This window comes from Schistocerca americana, chromosome 9 (assembly GCF_021461395.2).
Source record: "Schistocerca americana isolate TAMUIC-IGC-003095 chromosome 9, iqSchAmer2.1, whole genome shotgun sequence".
In the NCBI taxonomy this organism is placed as follows: Eukaryota; Metazoa; Arthropoda; class Insecta; order Orthoptera; family Acrididae; genus Schistocerca; species Schistocerca americana.
The window spans coordinates 118,991,367-119,011,406 of NC_060127.1; the positions used below are offsets into that span (position 1 = coordinate 118,991,367).

At 42.0% G+C, this 20,040-nt stretch overlaps 9 non-coding genes across 9 annotated transcripts; all 9 read right to left on the reverse strand.

Moving 5' to 3' along the window:
- Positions 1-701: 701 nt before the first annotated feature.
- LOC124551512 lies at positions 702-841 on the reverse strand. Its single transcript, XR_006967877.1, has one exon. It is a non-coding gene; the product is annotated as a U4 spliceosomal RNA (small nuclear RNA).
- A 2,249-nt stretch (positions 842-3,090) lies between these two features.
- On the reverse strand, positions 3,091-3,230 carry LOC124551505. Its single transcript, XR_006967870.1, has one exon. It is a non-coding gene; the product is annotated as a U4 spliceosomal RNA (small nuclear RNA).
- Positions 3,231-5,473: 2,243 nt separating this feature from the next.
- On the reverse strand, positions 5,474-5,613 carry LOC124551513. Its single transcript, XR_006967878.1, has one exon. It is a non-coding gene; the product is annotated as a U4 spliceosomal RNA (small nuclear RNA).
- A 2,247-nt stretch (positions 5,614-7,860) lies between these two features.
- On the reverse strand, positions 7,861-8,000 carry LOC124551515. Its single transcript, XR_006967879.1, has one exon. It is a non-coding gene; the product is annotated as a U4 spliceosomal RNA (small nuclear RNA).
- Positions 8,001-10,243: 2,243 nt separating this feature from the next.
- Positions 10,244-10,383, reverse strand: LOC124551528. The gene has a single exon (XR_006967891.1). It is a non-coding gene; the product is annotated as a U4 spliceosomal RNA (small nuclear RNA).
- A 2,244-nt stretch (positions 10,384-12,627) lies between these two features.
- On the reverse strand, positions 12,628-12,767 carry LOC124551520. The gene has a single exon (XR_006967884.1). It is a non-coding gene; the product is annotated as a U4 spliceosomal RNA (small nuclear RNA).
- Positions 12,768-15,012: 2,245 nt separating this feature from the next.
- LOC124551521 lies at positions 15,013-15,152 on the reverse strand. The gene has a single exon (XR_006967885.1). It is a non-coding gene; the product is annotated as a U4 spliceosomal RNA (small nuclear RNA).
- A 2,245-nt stretch (positions 15,153-17,397) lies between these two features.
- On the reverse strand, positions 17,398-17,537 carry LOC124551522. Its single transcript, XR_006967886.1, has one exon. It is a non-coding gene; the product is annotated as a U4 spliceosomal RNA (small nuclear RNA).
- Positions 17,538-19,780: 2,243 nt separating this feature from the next.
- Positions 19,781-19,920, reverse strand: LOC124551516. The gene has a single exon (XR_006967880.1). It is a non-coding gene; the product is annotated as a U4 spliceosomal RNA (small nuclear RNA).
- Positions 19,921-20,040: the final 120 nt, after the last annotated feature.

Consider the following 20,040-nt stretch of genomic DNA (forward strand, 5'->3'; position numbering starts at 1 on the left):
AACTCTTCTGTCAATCCATCTGCTCTGCGCACTACAGGAAATGTATGTATTCTCAAAGTGAGCCAAACTCTTGCATGACATTACAGTTACACCTGTGAGGTGTAGCACACATCAGGCAAGACTGTCATCTATGTGACTGTGCATACACATCAGTCACCTTAAACGTGTAAACAAATTCATTTCCTACTGCTATCAACAGCAATTCCACAGTCATCAGTGCTAATTATCGACCTGTACACACAGCCATATTCATAAAAGATCAAACATGTATCTAATGACCAACACAAGACAAAACAACGAAAGTACAATGCCGGCACTGATATATAAACGAGTTAACCTCCCACACTTTCATCAACACTCAGTGTACTGCCCTACTCTCCTTCAATAATTTCTGGCAGAAAATAGCTAAACACAACATACATCAGTAAACATTGCACTTGAGTACCACTTGCATCCCTCTAGACACAACAGCACTTCAGTGGTCCACAAACGGTGTAGGGATTCACACTAGCACTTGCACAACAGCTTACCCAATTCGAGAATGTTTTTCACTAGCTTCCAAACACTGTATACAATCCCTGAGGGAACACAGCCTATCTGGTGTGCATTATCCCTCACAACCATCAGCCAAACTCTTACACAACTGCAGACCGAGTTTACAGACAAACACACCTTCAAACATTGTTTACATTAGACTCACACTCCCTTAGGAGTTACTAAAAATTGCCACAGAGGTGGTATTTCACATCTCTATGGCGGGGTATTGGTAAAAGTTTTCAACTAGCAATAATCGCACCTCAGTTACACTTCACTGGTTACGATATTGCCACTGCGCAAAGGTAAACAACCTTGCACCTAGAGCTACTATTTATACCTGACGCCTGACGCAACCACCTATGGGTACTCATATCACTTCTCATCTATCAGTATCTCCCAACACTGCACAAGTCGCCTGCTGCACACAAATACAGAAATACACACGCAGACATATGAAACACACAGTCCCCAGACGCTAACTGTTTGTTTTTCGCTCCTTCTGTATAATCCTTCCTTGCCTAGCTACCTTCCGCCATCTTGGCGCTGTAAACTGCACGGTAGTTCTCCCGCTGGCCGACAGGGGCGCTTCTGCGCGCTCGCTTCTCTTAGCCCCACACTGACAAAAGTGGTACTACCTCATCTAGTAAACACAGCTACCCCCACTACAATTTCTGCTTCCATTTTCTTACTTTACGACTGCTGGCTAATATTGGATACCAAGCTGACTAATATTGGATACCAAGCAAACTGACAACTTAATAAACTTCACATTCCTAAGCAATAGGGTGTGTCGTGTATTTCGCTCTTATGTGAAATTTTTCCCATTTCTTGCCGAAAGACTGATGACTGTTCACAGATGAAAACTTGGTCTTTGGGATCAGACACCTTGCAACCACAATGAAATGCCATTTACAAATTCGCTTAAGTCATTGAAATGTGTCGCCTCGCTAGTTAAGCACCCTCTTCAGTCAGTGCAATGCTTCATAATTATGGGAACATATAATGTAGCATTAAACATACAAGCTTCTTCCATATGGTGCCAAATACACCCGCAGAAAAATTAAGTCTTGGGCTCATCTACCGTTGATTGTTCTTTCCAAAAAAAAAAAAAAAAAAAAAAATCATAAAGAACTATCCGGCTCCCTACCCTGCCTCTTGTCTCATTGACCCAATCTTGCATATTGCATGACAAAAATGAAAATATGTGATTGTGTGCTAAAAAGGAATCTTCAGTGCCAACCACCTATAACAGATACAAACAATACGAGACATTTTTCTATGGCACCCACCTTGTAATATAGTGGGCAGCTAATTTTGCCCACCTTACATACAGGGAACAGTCACACCCACAAACGGTGAGATGCAGAAAAAAAAGGTGCCATCAGAAGCCAACTGCCCTTGATCATAAAAAATGTATGGCTTCTGCTAGAATTCTCACCAATGCCTTTTACACCCCTGCATTTTTTAATGCTTACATTGGTTTATATTCAGTATCATGGATACTAATCCTACCCCACAAGACAATGTGAGACCTTTCTTTTCAGTATGCCACACGGTGTAACATACATTCTCATGGCAAAACGGACCATAAATAAGCACCAACTATTACACTAAAGCCTCTGTCACACATGAACAGCAAATCCACAGTCCAAGGAATACTACGACAGACACACGAATTGCACTGATGGAAATGAAAACACCATGCCTTGAGTAGACCAAATTCTGCACTGCATGAGAAACATGCCCTACCTGTAGCCTGCAGCTGAAACAAGTATGCTACATATGCAATCACAATACCACACTCAACACCACAGACTGCATTTGCTGCTATCCAACCACTTACTAGCACTAACTCTTCTGTCAATCCATCTGCTCTGCACACTACAGGAAATGTATGTATTCTCAAAGTGAGCCAAACTCTTGCATGACATTACAGTTACACCTGTGAGGTGTAGCACACATCAGGCAAGACTCTGTCATCTATGTGACTGTGCATACACATCAGTCACCTTAAACGTGTAAACAAATTCATTTCCTACTGCTATCAACAGCAATTCCACAGTCATCAGTGCTAATTATCGACCTGTACACACAGCCATATTCATAAAAGATCAAACATGTATCTAATGACCAACACAAGACAAAACAACGAAAGTACAATGCCGGCACTGATATATAAACGAGTTAACCTCCCACACTTTCATCAACACTCAGTGTACTGCCCTAGTCTCCTTCAATAATTTCTGGCAGAAAATAGCTAAACACAACATACATCAGTAAACATTGCACTTGAGTACCACTTGCATCCCTCTAGACACAACAGCACTTCAGTGGTCCACAAACGGTGTAGGGATTCACACTAGCACTTGCACAACAGCTTACCCAATTCGAGAATGTTTTTCACTAGCTTCCAAACACTGTATACAATCCCTGAGGGAACACAGCCTATCTGGTGTGCATTGTCCCTCACAACTATCAGCCAAACTCTTACACAACTGCAGACCGAGTTTACAGACAAACACACCTTCAAACATTGTTTACATTAGACTCACACTCCCTTAGGAGTTACTAAAAATTGCCACAGAGGTGGTATTTAACATCTCTATGGCGGGGTATTGGTAAAAGTTTTCAACTAGCAATAATCGCACCTCAGTTACACTTCACTGGTTACGATATTGCCACTGCGCAAAGGTAAACAACCTTGCACCTAGAGCTACTATTTATACCTGACGCCTGACGCAACCACCTATGGGTACTCATATCACTTCTCATCTATCAGTATCTCCCAACACTGCACAAGTCGCCTGCTGCACACAAATACAGAAATACACACGCAGACATATGAAACACACAGTCCCCAGACGCTAACTGTTTGTTTTTCGCTCCTTCTGTATAATCCTTCCTTGCCTAGCTACCTTCCGCCATCTTGGCGCTGCAAACTGCACAGTAGTTCTCCCACTGGCCGACAGGGGCACTTCTGCGCGCTCGCTTCTCTTAGCCCCACACTGACAAAAGTGGTACTACCTCATCTAGTAAACACAGCTACCCCCACTACAATTTCTGCTTCCATTTTCTTACTTTACGACTGCTGGCTAATATTGGATACCAAGCTGGCTAATATTGGATACCAAGCAAACTGACAACTTAATAAACTTCACATTCCTAAGCAATAGGGTGTGTCGTGTATTTCGCTCTTATGTGAAATTTTTCCCGTTTCTTGCCGAAAGACTGATGACTGTTCACAGATGAAAACTTGGTCTTAGGGATCAGACACCTTGCAACCACAATGAAATGCCATTTACAAATTCGCATAAGTCATTGAAATGTGTCGTCTCGCTAGTTAAGCACCCTCTTCAGTCAGTGCAATGCTACATAATTATGGCAACATATAATGTAGCATTAAACATACAAGCTTCTTCCATATGGTGCCAAATACACCCGCAGAAAAATTAAGTCTTGGGCTCATCTACCGTTGATTGTTCTTTACAAAAAAAAAAAAAAAAAATCATAAAGAACTATCCGGCTCCCTACCCTGCCTCTTGTCTCATTGACCCAATCTTGCATATTGCATGACAAAAATGAAAATATGTGATTGTGTGCTAAAAAGGAATCTTCAGTGCCAACCACCTATAACAGATACAAACAATACGAGACATTTTTCTATGGCACCCACCTTGTAATATAGTGGGCAGCTAATTTTGCCCACCTTACATACAGGGAACAGTCACACCCACAAACGGTGAGATGCAGAAAAAAAAGGTGCCATCAGAAGCCAACTGCCCTTGATCATAAAAAATGTATGGCTTCTGCTAGAATTCTCACCAATGCCTTTTATACCCCTGCATTTTTAATGCTTACGTTGGTTTATATTCAGTATCATGGATACTAATCCTACCCCACAAGACAATGTGAGACCTTTCTTTTCAGTATGCCACACGGTGTAACATACATTCTCATGGCAAAACGGACCATAAATAAGCACCAACTATTACACTAAAGCCTCTGTCACACATGAACAGCAAATCCACAGTCCAAGGAATACTACGACAGACACACGAATTGCACTGATGGAAATGAAAACACCATGCCTTGAGTAGACCAAATTCTGCACTGCATGAGAAACATGCCCTACCTGTAGCCTGCAGCTGAAACAAGTATGCTACATATGCAATCACAATACCACACTCAACACCACAGACTGCATTTGCTGCTATCCAACCACTTACTAGCACTAACTCTTCTGTCAATCCATCTGCTCTGCACACTACAGGAAATGTATGTATTCTCAAAGTGAGCCAAACTCTTGCATGACATTACAGTTACACCTGTGAGGTGTAGCACACATCAGGCAAGACTCTGTCATCTATGTGACTGTGCATACACATCAGTCACCTTAAACGTGTAAACAAATTCATTTCCTACTGCTATCAACAGCAATTCCACAGTCATCAGTGCTAATTATCGACCTGTACACACAGCCATATTCATAAAAGATCAAACATGTATCTAATGACCAACACAAGACAAAACAACGAAAGTACAATGCCGGCACTGATATATAAACGAGTTAACCTCCCACACTTTCATCAACACTCAGTGTACTGCCCTAGTCTCCTTCAATAATTTCTGGCAGAAAATAGCTAAACACAACATACATCAGTAAACATTGCACTTGAGTACCACTTGCATCCCTCTAGACACAACAGCACTTCAGTGGTCCACAAACGGTGTAGGGATTCACACTAGCACTTGCACAACAGCTTACCCAATTCGAGAATGTTTTTCACTAGCTTCCAAGCACTGTATACAATCCCTGAGGGAACACAGCCTATCTGGTGTGCATTGTCCCTCACAACCATCAGCCAAACTCTTACACAACTGCAGACCGAGTTTACAGACAAACACACCTTCAAACATTGTTTACATAAGACTCACACTCCCTTAGGAGTTACTAAAAATTGCCACAGAGGTGGTATTTCACATCTCTATGGCGGGGTATTGGTAAAAGTTTTCAACTAGCAATAATCGCACCTCAGTTACACTTCACTGGTTACGATATTGCCACTGCGCAAAGGTAAACAACCTTGCACCTAGAGCTACTATTTATACCTGACGCCTGACGCAACCACCTATGGGTACTCATATCACTTCTCATCTATCAGTATCTCCCAACACTGCACAAGTCGCCTGCTGCACACAAATACAGAAATACACACGCAGACATATGAAACACACAGTCCCCAGACGCTAACTGTTTGTTTTTCGCTCCTTCTGTATAATCCTTCCTTGCCTAGCTACCTTCCGCCATCTTGGCGCTGTAAACTGCACGGTAGTTCTCCCGCTGGCCGACAGGGGCGCTTCTGCGCGCTCGCTTCTCTTAGCCCCACACTGACAAAAGTGGTACTACCTCATCTAGTAAACACAGCTACCCCCACTACAATTTCTGCTTCCATTTTCTTACTTTACGACTGCTGGCTAATATTGGATACCAGGCTGACTAATATTGGATACCAAGCAAACTGACAACTTAATAAACTTCACATTCCTAAGCAATAGGGTGTGTCGTGTATTTCGCTCTTATGTGAAATTTTTCCCATTTCTTGCCGAAAGACTGATGACTGTTCACAGATGAAAACTTGGTCTTTGGGATCAGACACCTTGCAACCACAATGAAATGCCATTTACAAATTCGCTTAAGTCATTGAAATGTGTCGCCTCGCTAGTTAAGCACCCTCTTCAGTCAGTGCAATGCTTCATAATTATGGGAACATATAATGTAGCATTAAACATACAAGCTTCTTCCATATGGTGCCAAATACACCCGCAGAAAAATTAAGTCTTGGGCTCATCTACCGTTGATTGTTCTTTCCAAAAAAAAAAAAAAAAAAAAATCATAAAGAACTATCCGGCTCCCTACCCTGCCTCTTGTCTCATTGACCCAATCTTGCATATTGCATGACAAAAATGAAAATATGTGATTGTGTGCTAAAAAGGAATCTTCAGTGCCAACCACCTATAACAGATACAAACAATACGAGACATTTTTCTATGGCACCCACCTTGTAATATAGTGGGCAGCTAATTTTGCCCACCTTACATACAGGGAACAGTCACACCCACAAACGGTGAGATGCAGAAAAAAAAGGTGCCATCAGAAGCCAACTGCCCTTGATCATAAAAAATGTATGGCTTCTGCTAGAATTCTCACCAATGCCTTTTACACCCCTGCATTTTTTAATGCTTACATTGGTTTATATTCAGTATCATGGATACTAATCCTACCCCACAAGACAATGTGAGACCTTTCTTTTCAGTATGCCACACGGTGTAACATACATTCTCATGGCAAAACGGACCATAAATAAGCACCAACTATTACACTAAAGCCTCTGTCACACATGAACAGCAAATCCACAGTCCAAGGAATACTACGACAGACACACGAATTGCACTGATGGAAATGAAAACACCATGCCTTGAGTAGACCAAATTCTGCACTGCATGAGAAACATGCCCTACCTGTAGCCTGCAGCTGAAACAAGTATGCTACATATGCAATCACAATACCACACTCAACACCACAGACTGCATTTGCTGCTATCCAACCACTTACTAGCACTAACTCTTCTGTCAATCCATCTGCTCTGCACACTACAGGAAATGTATGTATTCTCAAAGTGAGCCAAACTCTTGCATGACATTACAGTTACACCTGTGAGGTGTAGCACACATCAGGCAAGACTCTGTCATCTATGTGACTGTGCATACACATCAGTCACCTTAAACGTGTAAACAAATTCATTTCCTACTGCTATCAACAGCAATTCCACAGTCATCAGTGCTAATTATCGACCTGTACACACAGCCATATTCATAAAAGATCAAACATGTATCTAATGACCAACACAAGACAAAACAACGAAAGTACAATGCCGGCACTGATATATAAACGAGTTAACCTCCCACACTTTCATCAACACTCAGTGTACTGCCCTAGTCTCCTTCAATAATTTCTGGCAGAAAATAGCTAAACACAACATACATCAGTAAACATTGCACTTGAGTACCACTTGCATCCCTCTAGACACAACAGCACTTCAGTGGTCCACAAACGGTGTAGGGATTCACACTAGCACTTGCACAACAGCTTACCCAATTCGAGAATGTTTTTCACTAGCTTCCAAACACTGTATACAATCCCTGAGGGAACACAGCCTATCTGGTTTGCATTGTCCCTCACAACTATCAGCCAAACTCTTACACAACTGCAGACCGAGTTTACAGACAAACACACCTTCAAACATTGTTTACATTAGACTCACACTCCCTTAGGAGTTACTAAAAATTGCCACAGAGGTGGTATTTCACATCTCTATGGCGGGGTATTGGTAAAAGTTTTCAACTAGCAATAATCGCACCTCAGTTACACTTCACTGGTTACGATATTGCCACTGCGCAAAGGTAAACAACCTTGCACCTAGAGCTACTATTTATACCTGACGCCTGACGCAACCACCTATGGGTACTCATATCACTTCTCATCTATCAGTATCTCCCAACACTGCACAAGTCGCCTGCTGCACACAAATACAGAAATACACACGCAGACATATGAAACACACAGTCCCCAGACGCTAACTGTTTGTTTTTCGCTCCTTCTGTATAATCCTTCCTTGCCTAGCTACCTTCCGCCATCTTGGCGCTGTAAACTGCACAGTAGTTCTCCCACTGGCCGACAGGGGCACTTCTGCGCGCTCGCTTCTCTTAGCCCCACACTGACAAAAGTGGTACTACCTCATCTAGTAAACACAGCTACCCCCACTACAATTTCTGCTTCCATTTTCTTACTTTACGACTGCTGGCTAATATTGGATACCAAGCTGGCTAATATTGGATACCAAGCAAACTGACAACTTAATAAACTTCACATTCCTAAGCAATAGGGTGTGTCGTGTATTTCGCTCTTATGTGAAATTTTTCCCGTTTCTTGCCGAAAGACTGATGACTGTTCACAGATGAAAACTTGGTCTTAGGGATCAGACACCTTGCAACCACAATGAAATGCCATTTACAAATTCGCATAAGTCATTGAAATGTGTCGTCTCGCTAGTTAAGCACCCTCTTCAGTCAGTGCAATGCTACATAATTATGGCAACATATAATGTAGCATTAAACATACAAGCTTCTTCCATATGGTGCCAAATACACCCGCAGAAAAATTAAGTCTTGGGCTCATCTACCGTTGATTGTTCTTTACAAAAAAAAAAAAAAAAAATCATAAAGAACTATCCGGCTCCCTACCCTGCCTCTTGTCTCATTGACCCAATCTTGCATATTGCATGACAAAAATGAAAATATGTGATTGTGTGCTAAAAAGGAATCTTCAGTGCCAACCACCTATAACAGATACAAACAATACGAGACATTTTTCTATGGCACCCACCTTGTAATATAGTGGGCAGCTAATTTTGCCCACCTTACATACAGGGAACAGTCACACCCACAAACGGTGAGATGCAGAAAAAAAAGGTGCCATCAGAAGCCAACTGCCCTTGATCATAAAAAATGTATGGCTTCTGCTAGAATTCTCACCAATGCCTTTTATACCCCTGCATTTTTAATGCTTACGTTGGTTTATATTCAGTATCATGGATACTAATCCTACCCCACAAGACAATGTGAGACCTTTCTTTTCAGTATGCCACACGGTGTAACATACATTCTCATGGCAAAACGGACCATAAATAAGCACCAACTATTACACTAAAGCCTCTGTCACACATGAACAGCAAATCCACAGTCCAAGGAATACTACGACAGACACACGAATTGCACTGATGGAAATGAAAACACCATGCCTTGAGTAGACCAAATTCTGCACTGCATGAGAAACATGCCCTACCTGTAGCCTGCAGCTGAAACAAGTATGCTACATATGCAATCACAATACCACACTCAACACCACAGACTGCATTTGCTGCTATCCAACCACTTACTAGCACTAACTCTTCTGTCAATCCATCTGCTCTGCACACTACAGGAAATGTATGTATTCTCAAAGTGAGCCAAACTCTTGCATGACATTACAGTTACACCTGTGAGGTGTAGCACACATCAGGCAAGACTCTGTCATCTATGTGACTGTGCATACACATCAGTCACCTTAAACGTGTAAACAAATTCATTTCCTACTGCTATCAACAGCAATTCCACAGTCATCAGTGCTAATTATCGACCTGTACACACAGCCATATTCATAAAAGATCAAACATGTATCTAATGACCAACACAAGACAAAACAACGAAAGTACAATGCCGGCACTGATATATAAACGAGTTAACCTCCCACACTTTCATCAACACTCAGTGTACTGCCCTAGTCTCCTTCAATAATTTCTGGCAGAAAATAGCTAAACACAACATACATCAGTAAACATTGCACTTGAGTACCACTTGCATCCCTCTAGACACAACAGCTCTTCAGTGGTCCACAAACGGTGTAGGGATTCACACTAGCAATTGCACAACAGCTTACCCAATTCGAGAATGTTTTTCACTAGCTTCCAAACACTGTATACAATCCCTGAGGGAACACAGCCTATCTGGTGTGCATTATCCCTCACAACCATCAGCCAAACTCTTACACAACTGCAGACCGAGTTTACAGACAAACACACCTTCAAACATTGTTTACATTAGACTCACACTCCCTTCGGAATTACTAAAAATTGCCACAGAGGTGGTATTTCACATCTCTATGGCGGGGTATTGGTAAAAGTTTTCAACTAGCAATAATCGCACCTCAGTTACACTTCACTGGTTACGATATTGCCACTGCGCAAAGGTAAACAACCTTGCACCTAGAGCTGCTATTTATACCTGACGCCTGACGCAACCACCTATGGGTACTCATATCACTTCTCATCTATCAGTATCTCCCAACACTGCACAAGTCGCCTGCTGCACACAAATACAGAAATACACACGCAGACATATGAAACACACAGTCCCCAGACGCTAACTGTTTGTTTTTCGCTCCTTCTGTATAATCCTTCCTTGCCTAGCTACCTTCCGCCATCTTGGCGCTGTAAACTGCACAGTAGTTCTCCCACTGGCCGACAGGGGCGCTTCTGCGCGCTCGCTTCTCTTAGCCCCACACTGACAAAAGTGGTACTACCTCATCTAGTAAACACAGCTACCCCCACTACAATTTCTGCTTCCTTTTTCTTACTTTACGACTGCTGGCTAATATTGGATACCAAGCTGGCTAATATTGGATACCAAGCAAACTGACAACTTAATAAACTTCACATTCCTAAGCAATAGGGTGTGTCGTGTATTTCGCTCTTATGTGAAATTTTTCCCGTTTCTTGCCGAAAGACTGATGACTGTTCACAGATGAAAACTTGGTTTTAGGGATCAGACACCTTGCAACCACAATGAAATGCCATTTACAAATTCGCTTAAGTCATTGAAATGTGTCGTCTCGCTTGTTAAGCACCCTCTTCAGTCAGTGCAATGCTTCATAATTATGGGAACATATAATGTAGCATTAAACATACAAGCTTCTTCCATATGGTGCCAAATACACCCGCAGAAAAATTAAGTCTTGGGCTCATCTACCGTTGATTGTTCTTTCCAAAAAAAAAAAAAAAAAATCATAAAGAACTATCCGGCTCCCTACCCTGCCTCTTGTCTCATTGACCCAATCTTGCATATTGCATGACAAAAATGAAAATATGTGATTGTGTGCTAAAAAGGAATCTTCAGTGCCAACCACCTATAACAGATACAAACAATACGAGACATTTTTCTATGGCACCCACCTTGTAATATAGTGGGCAGCTAATTTTGCCCACCTTACATACAGGGAACAGTCACACCCACAAACGGTGAGATGCAGAAAAAAAAGGTGCCATCAGAAGCCAACTGCCCTTGATCATAAAAAATGTATGGCTTCTGCTAGAATTCTCACCAATGCCTTTTATACCCCTGCATTTTTTAATGCTTACATTGGTTTATATTCAGTATCATGGATACTAATCCTACCCCACAAGACAATGTGAGACCTTTCTTTTCAGTATGCCACACGGTGTAACATACATTCTCATGGCAAAACGGACCATAAATAAGCACCAACTATTACACTGAAGCCTCTGTCACACATGAACAGCAAATCCACAGTCCAAGGAATACTACGACAGACACACGAATTGCACTGATGGAAATGAAAACACCATGCCTTGAGTAGACCAAATTCTGCACTGCATGAGAAACATGCCCTACCTGTAGCCTGCAGCTGAAACAAGTATGCTACATATGCAATCACAATACCACACTCAACACCACAGACTGCATTTGCTGCTATCCAACCACTTACTAGCACTAACTCTTCTGTCAATCCATCTGCTCTGCACACTACAGGAAATGTATGTATTCTCAAAGTGAGCCAAACTCTTGCATGACATTACAGTTACACCTGTGAGGTGTAGCACACATCAGGCAAGACTCTGTCATCTATGTGACTGTGCATACACATCAGTCACCTTAAACGTGTAAACAAATTCATTTCCTACTGCTATCAACAGCAATTCCACAGTCATCAGTGCTAATTATCGACCTGTACACACAGCCATATTCATAAAAGATCAAACATGTATCTAATGACCAACACAAGACAAAACAACGAAAGTACAATGCCGGCACTGATATATAAACGAGTTAACCTCCCACACTTTCATCAACACTCAGTGTACTGCCCTAGTCTCCTTCAATAATTTCTGGCAGAAAATAGCTAAACACAACATACATCAGTAAACATTGCACTTGAGTACCACTTGCATCCCTCTAGACACAACAGCTCTTCAGTGGTCCACAAACGGTGTAGGGATTCACACTAGCACTTGCACAACAGCTTACCCAATTCGAGAATGTTTTTCACTAGCTTCCAAACACTGTATACAATCCCTGAGGGAACACAGCCTATCTGGTGTGCATTATCCCTCACAACCATCAGCCAAACTCTTACACAACTGCAGACCGAGTTTACAGACAAACACACCTTCAAACATTGTTTACATTAGACTCACACTCCCTTCGGAGTTACTAAAAATTGCCACAGAGGTGGTATTTCACATCTCTATGGCGGGGTATTGGTAAAAGTTTTCAACTAGCAATAATCGCACCTCAGTTACACTTCACTGGTTACGATATTGCCACTGCGCAAAGGTAAACAACCTTGCACCTAGAGCTGCTATTTATACCTGACGCCTGACGCAACCACCTATGGGTACTCATATCACTTCTCATCTATCAGTATCTCCCAACACTGCACAAGTCGCCTGCTGCACACAAATACAGAAATACACACGCAGACATATGAAACACACAGTCCCCAGACGCTAACTGTTTGTTTTTCGCTCCTTCTGTATAATCCTTCCTTGCCTAGCTACCTTCCGCCATCTTGGCGCTGTAAACTGCACAGTAGTTCTCCCACTGGCCGACAGGGGCGCTTCTGCGCGCTCGCTTCTCTTAGCCCCACACTGACAAATGTGGTACTACCTCATCTAGTAAACACAGCTACCCCCACTACAATTTCTGCTTCCTTTTTCTTACTTTACGACTGCTGGCTAATATTGGATACCAAGCTGGCTAATATTGGATACCAAGCAAACTGACAACTTAATAAACTTCACATTCCTAAGCAATAGGGTGTGTCGTGTATTTCGCTCTTATGTGAAATTTTTCCCGTTTCTTGCCGAAAGACTGATGACTGTTCACAGATGAAAACTTGGTTTTAGGGATCAGACACCTTGCAACCACAATGAAATGCCATTTACAAATTCGCTTAAGTCATTGAAATGTGTCGTCTCGCTTGTTAAGCACCCTCTTCAGTCAGTGCAATGCTTCATAATTGTGGGAACATATAATGTAGCAATAAACATACAAGCTTCTTCCATATGGTGCCAAATACACCCGCAGAAAAATTAAGTCTTGGGCTCATCTACCGTTGATTGTTCTTTCCAAAAAAAAAAAAAAAAAAATCATAAAGAACTATCCGGCTCCCTACCCTGCCTCTTGTCTCATTGACCCAATCTTGCATATTGCATGACAAAAATGAAAATATGTGATTGTGTGCTAAAAAGGAATCTTCAGTGCCAACCACCTATAACAGATACAAACAATACGAGACATTTTTCTATGGCACCCACCTTGTAATATAGTGGGCAGCTAATTTTGCCCACCTTACATACAGGGAACAGTCACACCCACAAACGGTGAGATGCAGAAAAAAAAGGTGCCATCAGAAGCCAACTGCCCTTGATCATAAAAAATGTATGGCTTCTGCTAGAATTCTCACCAATGCCTTTTATACCCCTGCATTTTTTAATGCTTACATTGGTTTATATTCAGTATCATGGATACTAATCCTACCCCACAAGACAATGTGAGACCTTTCTTTTCAGTATGCCACACGGTGTAACATACATTCTCATGGCAAAACGGACCATAAATAAGCACCAACTATTACACTGAAGCCTCTGTCACACATGAACAGCAAATCCACAGTCCAAGGAATACTACGACAGACACACGAATTGCACTGATGGAAATGAAAACACCATGCCTTGAGTAGACCAAATTCTGCACTGCATGAGAAACATGCCCTACCTGTAGCCTGCAGCTGAAACAAGTATGCTACATATGCAATCACAATACCACACTCAACACCACAGACTGCATTTGCTGCTATCCAACCACTTACTAGCACTAACTCTTCTGTCAATCCATCTGCTCTGCACACTACAGGAAATGTATGTATTCTCAAAGTGAGCCAAACTCTTGCATGACATTACAGTTACACCTGTGAGGTGTAGCACACATCAGGCAAGACTCTGTCATCTATGTGACTGTGCATACACATCAGTCACCTTAAACGTGTAAACAAATTCATTTCCTACTGCTATCAACAGCAATTCCACAGTCATCAGTGCTAATTATCGACCTGTACACACAGCCATATTCATAAAAGATCAAACATGTATCTAATGACCAACACAAGACAAAACAACGAAAGTACAATGCCGGCACTGATATATAAACGAGTTAACCTCCCACACTTTCATCAACACTCAGTGTACTGCCCTAGTCTCCTTCAATAATTTCTGGCAGAAAATAGCTAAACACAACATACATCAGTAAACATTGCACTTGAGTACCACTTGCATCCCTCTAGACACAACAGCTCTTCAGTGGTCCACAAACGGTGTAGGGATTCACACTAGCACTTGCACAACAGCTTACCCAATTCGAGAATGTTTTTCACTAGCTTCCAAACACTGTATACAATCCCTGAGGGAACACAGCCTATCTGGTGTGCATTATCCCTCACAACCATCAGCCAAACTCTTACACAACTGCAGACCGAGTTTACAGACAAACACACCTTCAAACATTGTTTACATTAGACTCACACTCCCTTCGGAGTTACTAAAAATTGCCACAGAGGTGGTATTTCACATCTCTATGGCGGGGTATTGGTAAAAGTTTTCAACTAGCAATAATCGCACCTCAGTTACACTTCACTGGTTACGATATTGCCACTGCGCAAAGGTAAACAACCTTGCACCTAGAGCTACTATTTATACCTGACGCCTGACGCAACCACCTATGGGTACTCATATCACTTCTCATCTATCAGTATCTCCCAACACTGCACAAGTCGCCTGCTGCACACAAATACAGAAATACACACGCAGACATATGAAACACACAGTCCCCAGACGCTAACTGTTTGTTTTTCGCTCCTTCTGTATAATCCTTCCTTGCCTAGCTACCTTCCGCCATCTTGGCGCTGTAAACTGCACAGTAGTTCTCCCGCTGGCCGACAGGGGCGCTTCTGCGCGCTCGCTTCTCTTAGCCCCACACTGACAAAAGTGGTACTACCTCATCTAGTAAACACAGCTACCCCCACTACAATTTCTGCTTCCATTTTCTTACTTTACGACTGCTGGCTAATATTGGATACCAAGCTGGCTAATATTGGATACCAAGCAAACTGACAACTTAATAAACTTCACATTCCTAAGCAATAGGGTGTGTCGTGTATTTCGCTCTTATGTGAAATTTTTCCCGTTTCTTGCCGAAAGACTGATGACTGTTCACAGATGAAAACTTGGTCTTAGGGATCAGACACCTTGCAACCACAATGAAATGCCATTTACAAATTCGCTTAAGTCATTGAAATGTGTCGTCTCGCTAGTTAAGCACCCTCTTCAGTCAGTGCAATGCTTCATAATTATGGCAACATATAATGTAGCATTAAACATACAAGCTTCTTCCATATGGTGCCAAATACACCCGCAGAAAAATTAAGTCTTGGGCTCATCTACCGTTGATTGTTCTTTCCAAAAAAAAAAAAAAAAAAATCATAAAGAACTATCCGGCTCCCTACCCTGCCTCTTGTCTCATTGACCCAATCTTGCATATTTCATGACAAAAATGAAAATATGTGATTGTGTGGTAAAAAGGAATCTTCAGTGCCAACCACCTATAACAGATACAAACAATACGAGACATTTTTCTATGGCACCCACCTTGTAATATAGTGGGCAGCTAATTTTGCCCACCTTACATACAGGGAACAGTCACACCCACAAACGGTGAGATGCAGAAAAAAAAGGTGCCATCAGAAGCCAACTGCCCTTGATCATAAAAAATGTATGGCTTCTGCTAGAATTCTCACCAATGCCTTTTATACCCCTGCATTTTTTAATGCTTACATTGGTTTATATTCAGTATCATGGATACTAATCCTACCCCACAAGACAATGTGAGACCTTTCTTTTCAGTATGCCACACGGTGTAACATACATTCTCATGGCAAAACGGACCATAAATAAGCACCAACTATTACACTGAAGCCTCTGTCACACATGAACAGCAAATCCACAGTCCAAGGAATACTACGACAGACACACGAATTGCACTGATGGAAATGAAAACACCATGCCTTGAGTAGACCAAATTCTGCACTGCATGAGAAACATGCCCTACCTGTAGCCTGCAGCTGAAACAAGTATGCTACATATGCAATCACAATACCACACTCAACACCACAGACTGCATTTGCTGCTATCCAACCACTTACTAGCACTAACTCTTCTGTCAATCCATCTGCTCTGCACACTACAGGAAATGTATGTATTCTCAAAGTGAGCCAAACTCTTGCATGACATTACAGTTACACCTGTGAGGTGTAGCACACATCAGGCAAGACTCTGTCATCTATGTGACTGTGCATACACATCAGTCACCTTAAACGTGTAAACAAATTCATTTCCTACTGCTATCAACAGCAATTCCACAGTCATCAGTGCTAATTATCGACCTGTACACACAGCCATATTCATAAAAGATCAAACATGTATCTAATGACCAACACAAGACAAAACAACGAAAGTACAATGCCGGCACTGATATATAAACGAGTTAACCTCCCACACTTTCATCAACACTCAGTGTACTGCCCTAGTCTCCTTCAATAATTTCTGGCAGAAAATAGCTAAACACAACATACATCAGTAAACATTGCACTTGAGTACCACTTGCATCCCTCTAGACACAACAGCTCTTCAGTGGTCCACAAACGGTGTAGGGATTCACACTAGCACTTGCACAACAGCTTACCCAATTCGAGAATGTTTTTCACTAGCTTCCAAACACTGTATACAATCCCTGAGGGAACACAGCCTATCTGGTGTGCATTATCCCTCACAACCATCAGCCAAACTCTTACACAACTGCAGACCGAGTTTACAGACAAACACACCTTCAAACATTGTTTACATTAGACTCACACTCCCTTCGGAGTTACTAAAAATTGCCACAGAGGTGGTATTTCACATCTCTATGGCGGGGTATTGGTAAAAGTTTTCAACTAGCAATAATCGCACCTCAGTTACACTTCACTGGTTACGATATTGCCACTGCGCAAAGGTAAACAACCTTGCACCTAGAGCTACTATTTATACCTGACGCCTGACGCAACCACCTATGGGTACTCATATCACTTCTCATCTATCAGTATCTCCCAACACTGCACAAGTCGCCTGCTGCACACAAATACAGAAATACACACGCAGACATATGAAACACACAGTCCCCAGACGCTAACTGTTTGTTTTTCGCTCCTTCTGTATAATCCTTCCTTGCCTAGCTACCTTCCGCCATCTTGGCGCTGTAAACTGCACAGTAGTTCTCCCACTGGCCGACAGGGGCGCTTCTGCGCGCTCGCTTCTCTTAGCCCCACACTGACAAAAGTGGTACTACCTCATCTAGTAAACACAGCTACCCCCACTACAATTTCTGCTTCCTTTTTCTTACTTTACGACTGCTGGCTAATATTGGATACCAAGCTGGCTAATATTGGATACCAAGCAAACTGACAACTTAATAAACTACACATTCCTCAGCAATAGGGTGTGTCGTGTATTTCGCTCTTATGTGAAATTTTTCCCGTTTCTTGCCGAAAGACTGATGACTGTTCACAGATGAAAACTTGGTTTTAGGGATCAGACACCTTGCAACCACAATGAAATGCCATTTACAAATTCGCTTAAGTCATTGAAATGCGTCGTCTCGCTTGTTAAGCACCCTCTTCAGTCAGTGCAATGCTTCATAATTATGGGAACATATAATGTAGCATTAAACATACAAGCTTCTTCCATATGGTGCCAAATACACCCGCAGAAAAATTAAACCTTGGGCTCATCTACCGTTGATTGTTCTTTCCAAAAAAAAAAAAAAAAATCATAAAGAACTATCCGGCTCCCTACCCTGCCTCTTGTCTCATTGACCCAATCTTGCATATTGCATGACAAAAATGAAAATATGTGATTGTGTGCTAAAAAGGAATCTTCAGTGCCAACCACCTATAACAGATACAAACAATACGAGACATTTTTCTATGGCACCCACCTTGTAATATAGTGGGCAGCTAATTTTGCCCACCTTACATACAGGGAACAGTCACACCCACAAACGGTGAGATGCAGAAAAAAAAGGTGCCATCAGAAGCCAACTGCCCTTGATCATAAAAAATGTATGGCTTCTGCTAGAATTCTCACCAATGCCTTTTATACCCCTGCATTTTTTAATGCTTACATTGGTTTATATTCAGTATCATGGATACTAATCCTACCCCACAAGACAATGTGAGACCTTTCTTTTCAGTATGCCACACGGTGTAACATACATTCTCATGGCAAAACGGACCATAAATAAGCACCAACTATTACACTGAAGCCTCTGTCACACATGAACAGCAAATCCACAGTCCAAGGAATACTACGACAGACACACGAATTGCACTGATGGAAATGAAAACACCATGCCTTGAGTAGACCAAATTCTGCACTGCATGAGAAACATGCCCTACCTGTAGCCTGCAGCTGAAACAAGTATGCTACATATGCAATCACAATACCACACTCAACACCACAGACTGCATTTGCTGCTATCCAACCACTTACTAGCACTAACTCTTCTGTCAATCCATCTGCTCTGCACACTACAGGAAATGTATGTATTCTCAAAGTGAGCCAAACTCTTGCATGACATTACAGTTACACCTGTGAGGTGTAGCACACATCAGGCAAGACTCTGTCATCTATGTGACTGTGCATACACATCAGTCACCTTAAACGTGTAAACAAATTCATTTCCTACTGCTATCAACAGCAATTCCACAGTCATCAGTGCTAATTATCGACCTGTACACACAGCCATATTCATAAAAGATCAAACATGTATCTAATGACCAACACAAGACAAAACAACGAAAGTACAATGCCGGCACTGATATATAAACGAGTTAACCTCCCACACTTTCATCAACACTCAGTGTACTGCCCTAGTCTCCTTCAATAATTTCTGGCAGAAAATAGCTAAACACAACATACATCAGTAAACATTGCACTTGAGTACCACTTGCATCCCTCTAGACACAACAGCTCTTCAGTGGTCCACAAACGGTGTAGGGATTCACACTAGCACTTGCACAACAGCTTACCCAATTCGAGAATGTTTTTCACTAGCTTCCAAACACTGTATACAATCCCTGAGGGAACACAGCCTATCTGGTGTGCATTATCCCTCACAACCATCAGCCAAACTCTTACACAACTGCAGACCGAGTTTACAGACAAACACACCTTCAAACATTGTTTACATTAGACTCACACTCCCTTAGGAGTTACTAAAAATTGCCACAGAGGTGGTATTTCACATCTCTATGGCGGGGTATTGGTAAAAGTTTTCAACTAGCAATAATCGCACCTCAGTTACACTTCACTGGTTACGATATTGCCACTGCGCAAAGGTAAACAACCTTGCACCTAGAGCTGCTATTTATACCTGACGCCTGACGCAACCACCTATGGGTACTCATATCACTTCTCATCTATCAGTATCTCCCAACACTGCACAAGTCGCCTGCTGCAC